Source organism: Leptinotarsa decemlineata, unplaced genomic scaffold (genome assembly GCF_025532065.1).
Source record: "Leptinotarsa decemlineata unplaced genomic scaffold, Ldec_3_MD MMD2_tig00026354_RagTag_RagTag, whole genome shotgun sequence".
Taxonomy (NCBI): domain Eukaryota; kingdom Metazoa; phylum Arthropoda; class Insecta; order Coleoptera; family Chrysomelidae; genus Leptinotarsa; species Leptinotarsa decemlineata.
The window spans coordinates 17,276,142-17,293,043 of record NW_027412702.1 but is presented as its reverse complement, the minus strand read 5'-3'; the positions used below and the strand labels follow the sequence as shown (position 1 = coordinate 17,293,043).

The following is a 16,902-nucleotide window of genomic DNA, read 5'->3' as shown; positions in this document are numbered from 1 at the left end:
CTGTGTTGTCGGGTACCGCAAGGCATCTGAGCAAATGCAAGATGAGCTCATGCGAAATTGTATCAAATGCCTTACGGTAATCGATCCAGGCCATAGAGAGGTTACGCTTATATTGTATCGAGTCCTGCATTACACATCTATCGATGAGCAGGTTCTCTTTACATCCAGCGACTCCTCTCTTCGACCCTCTTTGCTCATATATCCGTTCGAACACTTGGTCAACTGCGGTGAGTATTCGTGTGTATAAGATGATTGTAAACAACTTATAACACGAATTCAAGCATGGTATCGGTCTGTAATTCTTAGGAATCGACAAATCTCCGCTTTTGGGGATGAGAACGGTCCGCCCCTCGACAAACCAATCCGGAATCGGCTGCTCTCCGTCCAGCCATGAGTTGAAAACTCTGGCCAGATGGCGGTGGGTACTTGGTAGTTTTTCCACCAATAAGTGTTCAGCCCATCTGGGCCTGGAGCAACAAAGTTCTTGGAACCAACAAGGGCCCTTCGAACGTCATCCGGGGTTATCGGGTTGCGCAGTTCATTGAGCTCAGGCTGTCGAAGCTCTCTGTTGAAAGCTTCGAACTGCGCTAAGGCTGGAGTGTCTAAGTTGAGTGGCTGCGAGTGTTCATAGATATCCTTCCAGAAGGATTCCACCTGATCAGCAGTCGGCGGATTATCCACAATACGTGGAGGCTCTTGGAATAAGCGAGAAGGTTTCTCGCGAAACCTAAGGTTTTCCGCGATACTTCTCGCTCGCCTCACTAGTGACTTCTTAGCAGCCACTAGCATTCGTATCCTATCAAGGCAGTGCTTTTTGGTGGTCAGCAGCACGCCTTGGTTTAGAGTGTGATGGATACGTCGTAGATTGGAGGCTATTCGCCGCACTGCGTGCGTGAAAGGCCTATTGGCCGCCCTGTAGTCCATCACACATTGTATATGAGACGCGTGTTGTCTCGCCGACGTGATCTTAGCCTCCATCTTGTGTACACTCCGTTCAATCTTCCGAACCGCAAGGCCGGGATTTCGTCCTTCCGATTCGGAAAGCGATTGGACGACGTTATATTATTATTATTATTAACATTATTTTTGTATTTTAACTTGATTTGCGCTGGTCAGATGCTATCTCCCAAAGTCCTAATACATTCAGGAGGGCGTACCAGCATTATCAACTAAGTGATCATTGGGTCCGAGAATCATGTGCCCTGAGCAAGCGCATTGAGCTAAGACTGACAGGCTTCTGCACTTGTTCGGCTTTTATATGGGCCTTTTACTTATTATTACTAATCCTTCTATTGTACAGTTATTGAAACACATTACCTAGAAACTAATTTTCTTGCCTATAATAGGGTTCTTTTCTATGATTAAGGACATTGGGCCCCTTGGACCGTTACGCCTTCGGCAGTTGCCCTGCCCTTGTGCCAGTACTGTTCCGTCTTTAGGACGATCCTGCTGTTCGCATTTTTCGTACAATCAAAGACCGTGACCGACTCACCTCTCTGCAGGAATGATATAACCAGTTCAAATTCGGGGTCTTCACATGTTTCTTTGACCATTTCTTTCTTGCCGGTGCTTTCTCTTCTCCTTCGGCTATCTCTAGACACAAATCCAGCCGGCTGGGCGCTGAACTTTGTGTGTATGATTTATTTTCGTTCTCTTCGATACGTCGCGATGACCGAATTGTGATTGTCGAGTGCGTTGTGAGTGTGTGCGTTTTTTTGAGTACTATTCGGGTCTTGATTGGAGTTTTTTGAATAGAATGTGACAAAAAAAGTGAAGGTGCAGTGGTTTTTGTATGTGCTGGTGTTTGGTTTTTTTTGAAAGTTATTGGGATTTCAGACAATCAAGCTGTTTCACAAAAGGATTTTTGGGGAAAAGTAAGTTATTTGAACTGGATTTTTCGAGAACATAGTATATACAGGGTTTGCTATAGTCCAAATAAAAAAGAAATATTGGTGATGCTTTCTGGGAAATAGACTGTCAGATTGAAAATTGGGAAACGACGTCTTATACAACTTGAAAAGTGGCAATGAGAAAATGTTTCTTGTTTTTTGATCTCCTTAAATAACGTCAGAAAAATTTTGAAACAAAATAGGCAAATTTCGATTTTTTCGAATATCTCCCGAACTAATCGGAATTTTATAATTTTTTTAATGTCATTCAAATGTGCTCTGAAATAGGCAACTTTTTCATAAAGTTTGTTTCATCAGCAGACACTGACGATAATGTTGAAGTCGAGGAATTTTCATCATTTTTTTATTTTGTTAATTCAACTCACATTATGATCATTTTTTTATCCATGTCCTGTAGTGCGATTTCCTTGTAATAGTGACGATATGTGTTTCAATATTCTCTATTTTCTCTCTCTCTTTTCTCGCGTTACCCTGTATTCCGTAAAATTAGTTTTTTGGCAAGTGCTAGTTTCCTAGTTTGTGAAAAAAAATTGATTCACGTGTTTTTGTCCACTCATCACAAATCAGAAATCAAAATTTGACTCTTTGGTCTATTTTTGAAGATACGACTACTTGAAAGTCAAAAAATCAACTGTTTTAAAATCTGTTTTAAAGTCAGTTTTAACATCTGTTTTTCCGTTAACCGGCTGTCGCACCCCTACGAACGACAACCCTCAAAAGTCGAAACTTTTGCGAGCTAAGGATTAACGAGGTCTTACCGTTTTACGTTCAATTTTCTCAAAGTATGATATGTGATGGAATCGGTATAAACACAATTGTCTATTAAGTATATACCTATAAGTACTTTAACAAGGTATTTTTTTGCCGATACTCTTAGTGTTACAAAATTAAACTATATTAGATGAATGCGATGTTTTAAAATTTATATGGATATCGAAAAGATAAGGAATGTCAAAATGTCACTATATCTTTTTTGTCATTTCCAATGTGCCTTATATAGTGATCAGTGGAAAAAAATATATTTCTAATGGCCAAAACTAGCTTTGAATAAAAAGGCGGCAGAGTAAAATGTTTATAAAATATCTCTTCTCTATGTTTTCCAATCATTCCAATTCTGCTATAATAAAAAGAAGTAGTATTTTTGTTGGAATGTGATGATTTTTCTGAAATAAAAATAACTATCGGCGGGGTTTTTTTTTTGTAAACATTAATTTCAATGTGATTCTACGGTTTCTTTATCTTCTATGAGAAGTGTGATAATAAAAATATCACTTTTTATATTTTCAATTCAATTCAGACAGACAAATCAGTTTTCTCAAATTCATATATACTAGACGAAAACGAGTATCCTTCCCAATTAACGATGTGAAACTATCGGAACACATTGTATTCCCCGGGGATCCCTGTTGTCTCCAACCTTCATTTTATTGTACATCAACGACTTATTGGAAAAAAAAACAACAATTCAATATATTGCTTGGCTGACAGAATCGTCATTCCGTTTGGATTCTAGGACATCGGCTGCAAATGCACATCTTCAGCGGCAGCAGGTGGTTGCATATTTGAATGAGGATCTAAAGGTGATTTTGAATTGGGGTGAAAGTAACCAGGTTCTATTTAATAGCACGAAAACCCAGGCATCGGTCATCTCTAAAAGATAAATGTCTCCGAACCGGATATAATAATGCCAGGACAGAGACAGAGGAATGTTCCTCCTGACGAAAATCAAGTAGTTTTCATCAAAGAGCTCTAAAACAACGCATTTTAAACTTATCATTTCAACCTTTTTCTTTAAAAAATCATTTAAATACTTAAAAAAGAGAAGAGGAATGAAATAATGCATTCAACATTTAAAGGGATTCGTTTCTATTTCACCATTTGGCAACATCGGTTATAGCTAATAAAGGACAATGAATCTGTTACCTGTATGAGATAAACAAAGATGATATATTTCAGAGGCGTGCTATTCTGATTACTTATGTTCCGAGTTCCGAGACATTCTGTGACATATGACATTTTGTGCACCTAACCTATCTTCCTCTATATAAATAAATAACAAAACAACTGTTGTTTATGTGGCTTGTGGAGATGGTATTGAACTATAATTTATATTTTGCCTTAATTGTTGATTAATAAAGATTATTTTCTTTTTTTAAAGTGGAATATCTAGGTACGTGTAAATTATTTCAACTTGATATATTATATGCAAGGTAAAATATTTTTAGGAATGGCAGGTAAACTTCTAGGCGCCGTTGCCAATATGTGATTTAGAAACAAATCCCTTTAAAAATTAAAACCCAACATTTGAAACATCAATTTGAATAATTTTCGAAGTGAATTTGAAAAACTCATGAATTGAACTCAACTTTATATTGTTCAAACTTGCATTTGCTGTAATAACCCAAATTGAGGAATATTCCCCTTTCTATAAGTTTGTTGGGGGTTGAAACATGTCTTGGCACAATCATGTCGCTGGAATTGCAAAGGCTGCTTTTCAAAAGCTTGGAATCAGAAAACTGTACACACCTCAGCAACTTTTGATCCTTTATAAAGCTCAGATCAGGTCTTCTTTGGAATATTGTTCTCATGTATGAGCTGCGCCCCTAAGGATACCCTGTAGCTGATGGATTCCATCCTGAAAAGAGCCTTCCGCTTGATTGGAGACGCGAACATCAATTGCAACCTTGATAGTCTGGAACATCGAAGAAAGGTTGTATTTTATAGATACTTTCACGGAATGTGTCAAGTGATTTGACACATTTGATTCCACCAAGAGCGTTACATATCAGAAATAAGCGATGATATGTGGCTTCTCATTGTAGGTTCAACTCAGTACACCTCGAACTGCACTGTTCAAGAACTCTTCCATTTGGAGAACTGCGTTTATGTGAGATAAACGTCCTGAAAACGTTTTTCCAGATAAATATAATCTCCAGGGATTCAAACCCAACGTATATCGCTCCTTTCGCACAGGCACCGCTTTTAGAGTATCTTAAAGGTTTTTTCCTGTAGTGCTTGTGTTTTATCCTTAAAAAAAAGATATTACAGTGTGATATAAGATGATACATCAGCTATATGTAGAGGGAATATAATGGAGAATATTGAAACAATCTGCCTATATTTCATTGTCAGATGATTGCTATATTTCAACCAAATTGGCGGTTGGTATTGAGAAAATAAGGAAGTTTAACTACAGAATATAATTGTAGTTAGTAATAAATTTTAATATTATAAGGTTAAGGAAAATCAAATTACTCAAAAATTTGAACAAGCAATATGTTTTCGAATTATTTTGCAATAGGTGGTGTCATTTTGGTACATGTGTTTTGTGTGAACTCCCTCTATAGAAGAAAAACTTTAATTATTCAGTAGTACATGTCCTAATATAAAATAGTAATACAAACATGTTTCTAGACTAACAATAATACATAAAAAAGACAAATACTATAAAATAAAAAATGCACTTAAAGTATATAAATTCGTGTGAACAAGATTGATTATGTTGTAATACATTCTGGTGATTTATAGCGACTGGATATGTTTACTGATCCTCGTTTTAAATACATGAATGGTATTAGATTCCTCGATGTCTTGTGGTAGGTTATTGAACTCATCAAGTCCTTTTATTTATTCATTCATTTATTTATAGAATATAGATTTCATTGAGTTTTCCATTTTCCAATTAGGGAGAGGAAACATGCATGGTATTTCCTCTCGTAGTATAGTTGTGTATTAGAGAGTTAATCCTAGTAAATTCCCTTATATAATTAGGAAGTAGCTATAAGATTAATTATCTTCAGAGATGTATGAATGCATCTAGATTATTCGTAAATTCCATCGATTTTTGGCTAGAAATTACATTTGTAGATTACATGCTTTTTTAAATAGTCAAACTTGTATGAGAATTTCCCCTATGGTATAATAATCATAAATTTTCATTCTCCTTCGTAACTTCAGAAATGGCAAAGCTTACAATTTGGTGCTGTTTAAGTATTAGTTCTATAAGCTATTCAAGAAATATATTTCAATAAATATTCATTTGGAATCAATGATCTGATAAATTGATCATTGACACTTTCCTTGAAGCTGGTTTTATGTGGAAAATGCGAAGTGCTGCCATTACTTTTAAGAGCAATCTTCACGGTTGAGCAGTTGGCGAATGTATTTTATTGCGTATGTTATGTTATATTATGTAATAACTGGAGCAATGCAGTCAAGTTGTAATAAGGTATTTGTCGGTCAAAAAATGATATATAGTATAAAATAGGATGTCTTATTCCCTACACGTTCATTTCCATTTAATTGTGACAAAACGCATTGTTAATTTTGATTTTAATATTTTTGATTGATGTTGGCCATTTGTTGAAAAGTATAACGACGAATTTCATATGTAACATCGAGTTGTGGTTAAATTGGTAATGAATGTATGGTAAAAAAGTAAAAGCACGGTTACAAATATACTTGATGAAAGGTAAAAAATTAAGAAAGTTTTCAGTAAAAAGGGATTCTAACATTATCGTGATTGAACACTTGTCCTTAAAATCTATGAATTGTAATGTATTCTATAGAAAATCAAGTTCTCAAGCCACTCGAACTACAGTGAATGCCAATAAAATATTTTTTGACACAATGATGATACTAAAATAAATTCACCCACTAGAAATCAAGGATATAGAGAAACAGTGATGAAAAGATAATTTTGTTTAATGGACGCGCCTTTTTACACCACAACTGGCGCCTCAGTTGGAATATTAAACAATCATTTCTTATTGCACATCTACAATATTCCTAAAACCATACAAAATTTCATCCTCCGAAAATATACCGATACAGAGAAACAGTGATGGAAAGGTAGATTTATTTTATGAACGCCCCTTTTTCCCCCGTGGCTAGCACCCAAGTTGGAATATTTGAAAATCCTTTCTCTTATTGCACATCTACAACATAAAACCAACCTACATACAAACTTGACTAAGTAAAACAGCACCGGAATTGACGCGAATACTATTGAAATAATAAGAAAATTTATTCACAAACTACACACAAAAATATACTGTATATTATTAATATTATAACAATATATGAACATGCAGTTCTCGAAAAGATCTATGGCATGGATAAGACGAACACAAAGGGGTGGTGTGAAAATGGTTAATAACTACTCTACCATATCCAAAAATTCTTTCATTACTTTATATAACAGTCTAAAAATTATCATCACGTTATGGAAATAACAACACTATACGTTTATATAGTAACTGCTAATATTTCGTAATATCAACTTAATTGTAGTTTTATTAATGATATTTCCACTTTTAATTTTGATTTCCCAATTGCCAGGGGGTCTTTGTAGCACATTTTCCTCAGGTTTTGGAATAACAAAGAATTTTTTTACCATGATTGTGCGTGATTGATATCAAACCGTTTTCTTATGAATTAATGAAAAAATAAAACTCAATTACATACGAGTATACTCAAATAATTCGGTTAATCATATTTTCTTATTAGTCAGTGGGATATGCTTGAAGACGCGCAGTAAACAAATCTAAAGAAAATGAAGAAATGTTCAAGCCCATCTCGGATATACCTACACAGTAGGTTGAATGGACTGACGCCTATCAGAAAACAACTACTCCACTGGCTAATACCACGAAGGGCGTTGGATTATATCCGATAGGCGTCAGTGCAGGAATCTTCACAGAAAAATTCCTGCATATGCAATTGACAATTGGATATAATCCAACGCCGTTCGTGGTATTAGCCAGTGAAGTAGTTGTTTTCTGATAGGCGTCAGTCCATTCAACTTACTGTGTAGGTATATCCGAGACGAGCTTGAACATTTAAAGCTCATTTCTTTAGATTTAAATCACATTTTAAAATCTCGAATTCGAAGCTTAGCAATTGGAATATCATTTCGGAAAGTAAGGCTTTTACTTTTTCCTTGATGGGTTGTTTTTTCAAAAAAAAAACAATTGTTTATTTATAATAATTATTAAAATAAATAATTTTCAAAATCCGGTATTCCAGAAGTTATGTATATATAAACAGTATTTTATCTCTCTGTTCTACATTATCCTAACAGTTCACAGGAAGAACACCGTAAACCTTTCCTGTTTCTTGAACTAACCTCTATTTACTTACCCACCGTTTTGATTATTTTGAAAATGACGATATATTTTGCTTTTTTTTTATAAATGTCAGGATGTTATGAGTATCATTCTCATTTTTATGAATCGAGTACGATGAAGTTTAGGAACTCTTGGATCTCTAGGATATCTTGTTTTCATAAATTGAAAACATAGTTGAGACAACATAGATTTTCGAAATACTCCAGGCTCATTCCATGCAAATTCCATAAAGAGAGAACTGCAAAAATAGAAATAACGAATAAATAATGAAGCCCATACCCAAAACAGTAAAAATTTTAGGTCTGAACTATAAAACTGCCATTCAGTCAAAGTGAATCTGTTATTTAATTTCTTTATTTTTCGTTGCCAATTCAAGTAATGGGATAACGGATTCTTGAAGCAAAAACCATTATTAGGCGATTTTTTAATTCCTACAAATTGCTTCGGTGAACGTTCTTCAATTTGAATAGGAATTTATGTTGATATGTTGATTGTTTTAATGTGCCCGAAATGCTGGCGGTCCTAATAATAGTAATCTATTTTGGCCATTACTGGAGGTTTATAATTTAAGGAGACAAATATGCGATCAATAAAGAGACCGGATGAGATTAAAATGGAGATTGCTTTTATTTACTTAACTCCTTTGTTTAAGTAATGTATAATAATGAGTAAGGCTCGAAATTTCAATATTGCATTTGTTATTTACTTTCACCGTTAATGTACCAACTATCTAATTCCTGTGAAAAGAGTTTCAATTATTATCCTCATCAGAGTTTCTAAGCTTTGTTTCTGAAACAGAACTATACAGTTATGAATCTCAGAACATCAATACATCAATTCAATTCACCAAAATATAAAATTTACAATAGAACTTGAAACCAATAATTCGATAAACTCTCAAGACCTAACAATCATACAAGTTAACAGCAAATACGATTCCACAGTCTACCATAAACCAACCCATAAAAACACAACTATCAACAACCATTCTAATTCTAATCACCTTTTTTCAACATGAACTAACAGCTTACCAAGTCATGATACTCAGACTCATTAATATCCCTATGTCAACAAATAATTTTTATAAAGAACTAGGTAAATGTATATCCTCACATTATATTACAAAAAAGATTGAAGATAATGTATATAAATACTTTCAAAACATTAACTTACTCGTATACAAAAAAAGGCATACTAACTAAACAAAAAAATCAACATCGCATACAAGATAACACTTCAGGCGCCCGACGTAAGTGATAACTTAAACTAACCTAAGTTGAACTATTTAATATTAAAATTGTATAACTTGAGAAAAGCTTAGGTTATAATTGAAATTTTATTAATATTAATATGATAATGTAAGGAAAGGTTATTTATTAATAAATTCTTTTATTGATTATGTTGTGTATGTACATACACAGGGTGTTTCAAATTCGATCCTCATCATTGGGATCTCGGAAATAATGAGAGATACGAAGATGGTTAAATAGGGCAAAGTTGCTCATTTACCTGACTAATAATATGCCGTTGAGAAAGTTCTGAAATTCTGAGTATATCCGGAGATATCCGGAAAAATCAGAAATTTCGGAAAATGGTTTTTAATTTTTTCTGGCTTCATTTTTCAAATGATTCGAAAATAAATAACACTTCCTTTGCCACCTTTTCGCTGCTACATAATGGTGTTTTCAGATTTTCTATCCGACGTTTCGTCTTCCGATCACCATCAACTTTTTTTTCTTATGGGCGCTACATTGGATTCTTTCTGTTTTGAATAGAACCAGATTTTACCTTTTCAGTGAGTTATCATTATTTTTCGAAAAATTGGAGATATTGAAAAAAATTAATTCTTATCATAATAGGCTCTGACTTTGATGTTTCTAAATTTGACTTTCAATTTGTTACACTTAATGACATTTTGTTATTGTACAAGTCATTGAAAAATGGCTTTCACAAATGAAGAAAAAAGAGATATGATACAAATGTATTGCAAATACAATAGAAACAGTGTTGGACATCGGAAATATATTTAAACTTGTATCTCGAAAGACGACAACCACATTGGACTATGTTCAAGTTATTGGATCAAAATCTTACCGAGTTTGGTTCGTTTGAAAAGCCAATGAAAAAATACGGAGACAGAATCAACAATCGAAATTTGATAAATGAGGTGTGTATGAGGTAAATTAAACAGTGTGTCCTTCTCAATGAAAATAGAACTTTGAACAAATAACAATAATTAACTAAAATATCATCTTCGCGAAGCAAAATATCGAGAATTTGCCCACTTGGGCTAAGTATGGCAAAAAGTGCGCCTCATGAAGGTCTATGCCTTTACCAAAAGTCAAATATCTGCTATCAAAAATGACCAAAATACAGGGGGTGTCTTCATCTTAAGTATGTCACACTGTGTATAATCCATAATCGGTAATTGATTTGATCATTGAAGGTCGGACTCACAAATCCAAGTGACTGTTTAGTATGTTATCTCCGTATCGATTAACACAAATCAATCATTTGCGGATTTACAGAAGATACCTTTTTCTGCTTTCATCGAACCGAAGGAATGAGCAAAGGTGATAATTTGATTTACGAAGAATTTAGGTATGTGTTACATGTTTATACCTACACGTCTCTTGTGCCGTCTAGAGACCGGTTTCCCACTCTAGCGTCATTTTAATTTCAAGTGGACACGATTCCTTTTATTTTTAATTTTTTCTGATCCTTCTTTCGCGACTAACTGTACTTAATCGGGTCAGTGCCGAAGTCGCGGTTTCATTGATTTGTCGCGAGCTGCTGTTACTATTTGCGATTGGAAATTGGTAAAAGTGTAGAAAGTTTCCGTATTTGGGAGACCTTCTTTGAAAGATGCCACATTCGCATATTGGGTGGCATAATGAATAAGAAACTTGTTTTTTTATTGAGGAGTGACTGCACACATTGAGTGTGTTGTCTAATATTGCAAAAAGGTTCTTACACTGAAGAATCTGGTAAATGAATGCCGGAAAATAACTGTTTCGTCATAATGAGAAAATACATAAGTTGCTTTCATACACAAATGTAGAAGGTATAAAGTTTTCTAAAATAATAAATATCCATAAAATCTTAAAATTAAGGCACGTATAAAATGAAATTTATAAAATATAAGACTATTTTTATACGCTTTATATTAGCTTCACCTTTATGTACGCATGTATGTTTGTTTGTATATATCTTTGTTTGTTTGTAACTCTCAAGCTCGATATCTGTATTGACAGAATTATCAGCATTATTGCTTGATCTACTCGCGGGCAGATGGCGCTGTACTTAGGTGATAGGTTGTTAAAAAAAATCAAAATAAATAATTATAGTTTGAAAAAACTAAAAAACACGCTTTTAGAACATCGAACTAAAAAGGTAAAAATAAATATAGTTTAAAAAAACTAAAAAACACGCTTTTAAAGAACATCGAACTAAAAAGTTAAAAATATTTTTTTAAATAAGCTCAAAACAATAACCATCGAAAAATACCAGTATTATTATGAAAAAAGCGTGGGCGCTTTGTGCCATATTTTTTGTATGTTTAGCATATGTATATGTTGAACTTTCTACATATCCTGCTGATAATTTTATCACACTGTCTAAAAAAATAAACAAATTTATAAGAACTTCGTTTGAATAGTTTTTTTCCATCGTTTTGAAGGTATGTGAAACTTCTGAAGTGATGAAAATGTCAATATTATTAGGAGAATATCACAACGTTACTGTCAAATAGTAATCAACATACCGAATGGGAATACCTACCAGTCCGAAAGAACATTTTCACAAATAAATGCGCATAAGTCCGAAACTTGACTAGTTAGGTATACGCATGATACATGGAAATAAATCAAATTCTAACAGCTTTCTGAATTTATAATAATATACTGGGTGCTCCATTTGAAATACTAAACTTTCAGTCACTTTTTCAAGCAAACGAAAAAACTGCATTTTCACCACCCTGTATTGAAGTAATGAAGACTGTTCTGAAGCGTGGTAATCAAAGAATCACCAAACTCTAAACCAAATTTCGGTACAATAGTATTCCTCAACAAAAAAATATCAGAATTTTCAGAGGTCATAATTTTCAAAAAGAAAAATTGAAACTTATTCATATTTCGAAACAGGGTAACAAATATTTATAGGGAAATATCAGGAAAAGGGTATAGTTTCAGGAGAGATTAATTTTTGGGAAAGGAAGGTTTTGGCTTTCTTCTTCTCCATCTGTATACAAAAAAAATGTGGGGAAAAAAGGAAGAGAGCAATTGAGGATTACAGTGTTCCATATAAGTGAAATTTTACCTCTTTCATATACGATATTGTGTAGCAATCCTGTAAATGATATCTGAATCAATTCCATAACTTATGTTTGGAGTACAAACTGAATAGGAAAAAGTGTTTTTGTAATGTTTATATAAAAGTAGTTGTTTCTAAAGTATTTTTCTTCATATGACAGCAGTTGTGGCATTTTCTTTCAGTTTGTGTCTGAAAGTTATTTCTTTGCATGATCTACACATTTTTGTAAAGAGTTCATTTTTTTGTATACACATGTAGAAGAAGAAAGCCAATCGTCCTTTTCCTTTTTTAAAACGATCTTTCAAATTCAATTTCATATCCTCTTCAGAACCTTTCGCAGATGTGGAATAACCAAATGCACATGTAATTAGTCCCTTCATTCTCTCGTTATGCGTAACTCATTACCGAAAAGAAAAACGTAACGGCTTATGTAAGTACTCCTCGAATTGTCGATGGTCTCGTTTTTCATCAGCTGGACCGCTGAAATAGAGGTCAGCACTGTCAGCAGTCGTGTATTCAAGATCAGGCCGAGAGGAGGTCACCGAGGCCTGCAGGCAAAATCGGTCTGATAGAAGAATGAACGCCGAATCTTTTTAGCACGGGGTTGCCACTCTTGAAAATTAAACAATTATAGAAAGTTAATATATTTCAAAATTTCATCTTGGGTGCTTCATCTCTCAGTTTGAACATCGCTAATATAACAAATATAACAATATACTGTCACGACCCCAGTTGGGTATTTTGATAACCAGTTGCCAATTTTCACTTATCGGGGGTTTCACTCTTAATTTTGTCCGGTAAGTGAATAAAACCGTTGGATAAAATCAATATATCTTTTTTTTTTTTAAATTATCCGCATCAACCTGATGGTTATTAGCGGCGGAGTGTATTCATTACAAATCATTAGATATAGTATTTACAATTTTATAATAAGGTTGAGAGCAGTTAAAAAGCAAATAATATTTTTCACTTGATACAAAAAAGGGATTAGGGAATCTTCCAAAGAAAGGAAGGAAGTAATCAATTTGAAAATAAGTAACTCTATACATGGATGTGTAGATCATGCAAAGAAGTAACAGACACAAACTGAAAGAAAGTCCTCCTGAAACAGCTACTTTCATATAAACATTGAATTACACAAAAAAAAAAGTTCTTTCGGAACAAATACTTCTATATGAACACTGAATTATACAGAAGATACTTTTCTCTACTCAGTTTGTGTTTCAAACATTTGTTGTGAAATAAAAATCAGATATCATTCACATGAATTTTACTTTGAATGAATGGTAATAAATTGCACTTACATGGAACACTGTCACCCTAACTGGTATACATCGATGTTTCGCCTTAAGACACTTGCCCCAAGGCTCTTCAGTACCAAATTATATAACATTATAGAAAATACACACAATTCATTCATGAATTACGATTTTTTAATGTCACGGAATAAGCTTGATCTGCTTATGTCATCGATGCCATCGTAATGACATTCATTCACCTATTTGATTTATTTCCAGCCAAGAGGAATCTCATTTGAATTGAAGGGGTTATATTTTTAGGAGTGATTACTTTTTGGGAAAGAAAGTTTTTGGCTTTCTACTACTCCATCTTGATACAAAAAACGGATGAGGGAATCTTCCAAAGAAAGGAAGGAAGTAATCAATTTGAAAATTTGTAATTGTCTCTTTCCATTTGGAACATCGGACATTCCGTTATGATGTGTTTTACTGTGAGTGGCATTTCACAAATTTGACACTGTGGTTCCTCTCCTCGAGATATCAGGTATTCATAGGTAAGCCTTGTATGACCAATTCTGAGTCGAGTCATAATCACTTGTTCTCTTCTCGTCAGATTTCCATGATCCCACGGTCCTACCGCTGTTTTGATTTCTTTTAGTTTGGATTGTGTATTTTACCATTTCCTGTTCCAGGTGTCCCTCAGCATTTTTTTAATATATGATTTCAAATCTGTGTGTGTGTTTCGGTCGGCTGTTTCGTTGCATCTTATTCCTATATGGGAGGGAACCCACAGTAGGACAACTTGCATATTCAAAATTTGCAAATTATAAAGTTCTCTTTTGATAATTTTACCGACTGGATATATCACATACATTTTTTCGAGTGTTTGTAGACTATTGAGCGAGTCTGTATTATACATTTTTCAACTTCATCTGATTTTGCATAGAGACTGCAAGGATTGTTTGTTACCGTTTTCGAAAGTTTGAAAGTTAAATTTATTTGATCAATTACTACTACGGCGCCTACTCCTAGGTCAGTTTTTGAGGAATCTATGTACATTTCTTCGTAGCCCTTATACTTAATGACCAGTTGCCTGAAGATCTGGATAATGATGTTAGTATAATAATAATAATAATAAAAATAATGTCAAGCAAGTCTGGTCAAGCAAGAGTCCAAACAGGGTGGGTCACTTTCAGAAGGGGTGTATTTCAGGGTGATTCCCTCAGTCCCCTTCTATTCTGCATCTCACTATTGCCATTATCCGTTGCGCTCAGAAACACTCGAGGGTATAACTGTGGCACCCCCGGAAACCGGAGGCACAAGGTCACCCATCTGTTTTATATGGATGATCTTAAACTTTATGCCTCTGGAGAGAAGGATCTCCATCAGTCCTTGAGTGTGGTGGAAGAGTACACGCATGCTATCGGTATGAAATTCGGGATAGACAAATGTGCAATGGTTCATCTCAAGAGAGGACGATGCGGGGACTACGGAGAGGATGTGCAGCTCGTAGATGGAAGCATCCTACACCATCTGGATGCCGGAGAGACGTATACTTACCTCGGGGTGGAACAACGCCACTCACAAGAGGTAACCGCAGTGAAAAACTCTCTCCGCGGCAAGTATCAGCACAAACTTCGACAGATCTGGTCATCGGAGGTGTCGGGGAAGAACAAAGTTGCTGCAACAAATATGCTTGCCGTTCCAATCTTACTCTACTCGTTTGGGGTAGTGAAGTGGACTCGGGAGGAGCTGTAGCAACTCGACGTAAGGACCCGAAAAATGATGCATCTCTATAGGAGTTTGCATCCCAAATCGTCCGTTCCAAGGTTGTACTTCCCCCGACAACAGGGAGGTCGTGGACTTTTGAGTTTGGAGTGTCTACATGACAGAATGGTACTGGATACAGCCTGTAAAGTCGTCAGGAGTTCGGATCCCCTTCTCTGCATGGTCCGTGACCATGAGAGAGCAGGAATTGGAGCATTTCTCCTTAGGGCAGCTGCTCGAGCAGCTGATGAACTCGGTATAGTTTTCGAATCTGAACGAGGTGACTACAACTCTGTCACCGAGTTGGAACCCGTTCAGCAAAAAGCTCAGATAAAAGCCTCAGAGATCACCTTACTTCTGCGGAGACACAGGGATAAGCCAATGCATGGGGTCTTCTTCAATAATATTGAAGATCTTGGCTTATCAAAGCGCCTGACGTTCGCTTTTCTCAGGTCGAGTGGGCTGAAGTCGGAAACTGAGGGGTTCATCATGGTTTGCCAGAATGGTGTCTTCAACACCTTAGTCTACCGCAGTCGCGTGATGGGTATAGAGGTTCCTGACACAAGGTGCAGGGCTTGCCGCGAGGCGCCCGAGACCCTAATGCACTTGCTATCAGCATGTCCAGCATATGCGGTCTCGGCCTATATCCATCGACATAACGCGGCCCTAAGAGTGCTATATTACCATCTACGGCACTCTTACGGTATTGACGAGACACCGGTGTTGCCCTACGCTCCGGGGGATATTGAATCCGTTGTGGGAAACGAGAAGTGCCGAATTTATTGGAACTATTCGTTCCCCACCCTCAGGCTCATACAAGCTAATAAGCCTGATGTAGTCCTTCTCGACCACCAGACCAAAACGATATTTGTCGTGGAGTTTTCAGCTCCTGGCGAGACGAAAATCGTCAGAAAAGAGGAGGAAAAACGGATAAAATATCGAGATTTTCTCTTCGAACTCCGCAGATTCTATCCAGATCACTCTGTCAAGATGGTCGTTCTGATTATTGGAGCCCTTGGTGGAATGATGTCTTCTCTACTCTCGAATCTCAAAATCATACCGGCTTGCCGCACTAAGGCAGAAATCTTAGCCGCACAGATGCAGAAGGCTGTCATTCTTGGCTCACTGCGTTTGCTCAGGGTACATGATTCTCGGACCCAATGATCACTTACCCCACGGTGTGGGGAGTGGTCATTGGTTGATTATGCTGGCGCGCCCTCCCGAATGTATCGGGGCTTCGGGGGATAGGGCCTGACCAGCGCACACTAGGATGAAAAAAAAATGTTTATTTATAAATAGCGAAAAAAATATACAGACCTTCTATTGTTACAAAATCAAATGTCTAAAAAAATAACTTAGTAATATGAGGCTTAGAATAAACAAAAATCCACCGAAGCTGATATTATCAGCTTGTGTGTGGTGACATATTATTCTGGTGTGATGTTGACGAATCAAATGTAATACAGTCAAATTAATGGAAAAGAAAACAAGGGTAAAAATGAGATTATAGGTTAACTGAAAGAATGTCTTTTCAACTAGCTTGAGAGT

At 35.6% G+C, this 16,902-nt stretch overlaps 1 protein-coding gene across 1 annotated transcript in view; it reads left to right on the top strand.

Annotated features, from left to right (window-relative positions):
- Positions 1–1,717: 1,717 nt before the first annotated feature.
- The window catches only part of LOC111514053 (uncharacterized), a 453,014-nt gene continuing 437,829 nt past the window's right edge, over positions 1,718–16,902 (top strand). Inside the window, exon 1 of the mRNA XM_074184385.1 lies at positions 1,718–1,874. The gene's annotated coding sequence lies outside the window, so the exon portion shown is untranslated. The remainder of the gene's footprint in view (positions 1,875–16,902) is intronic.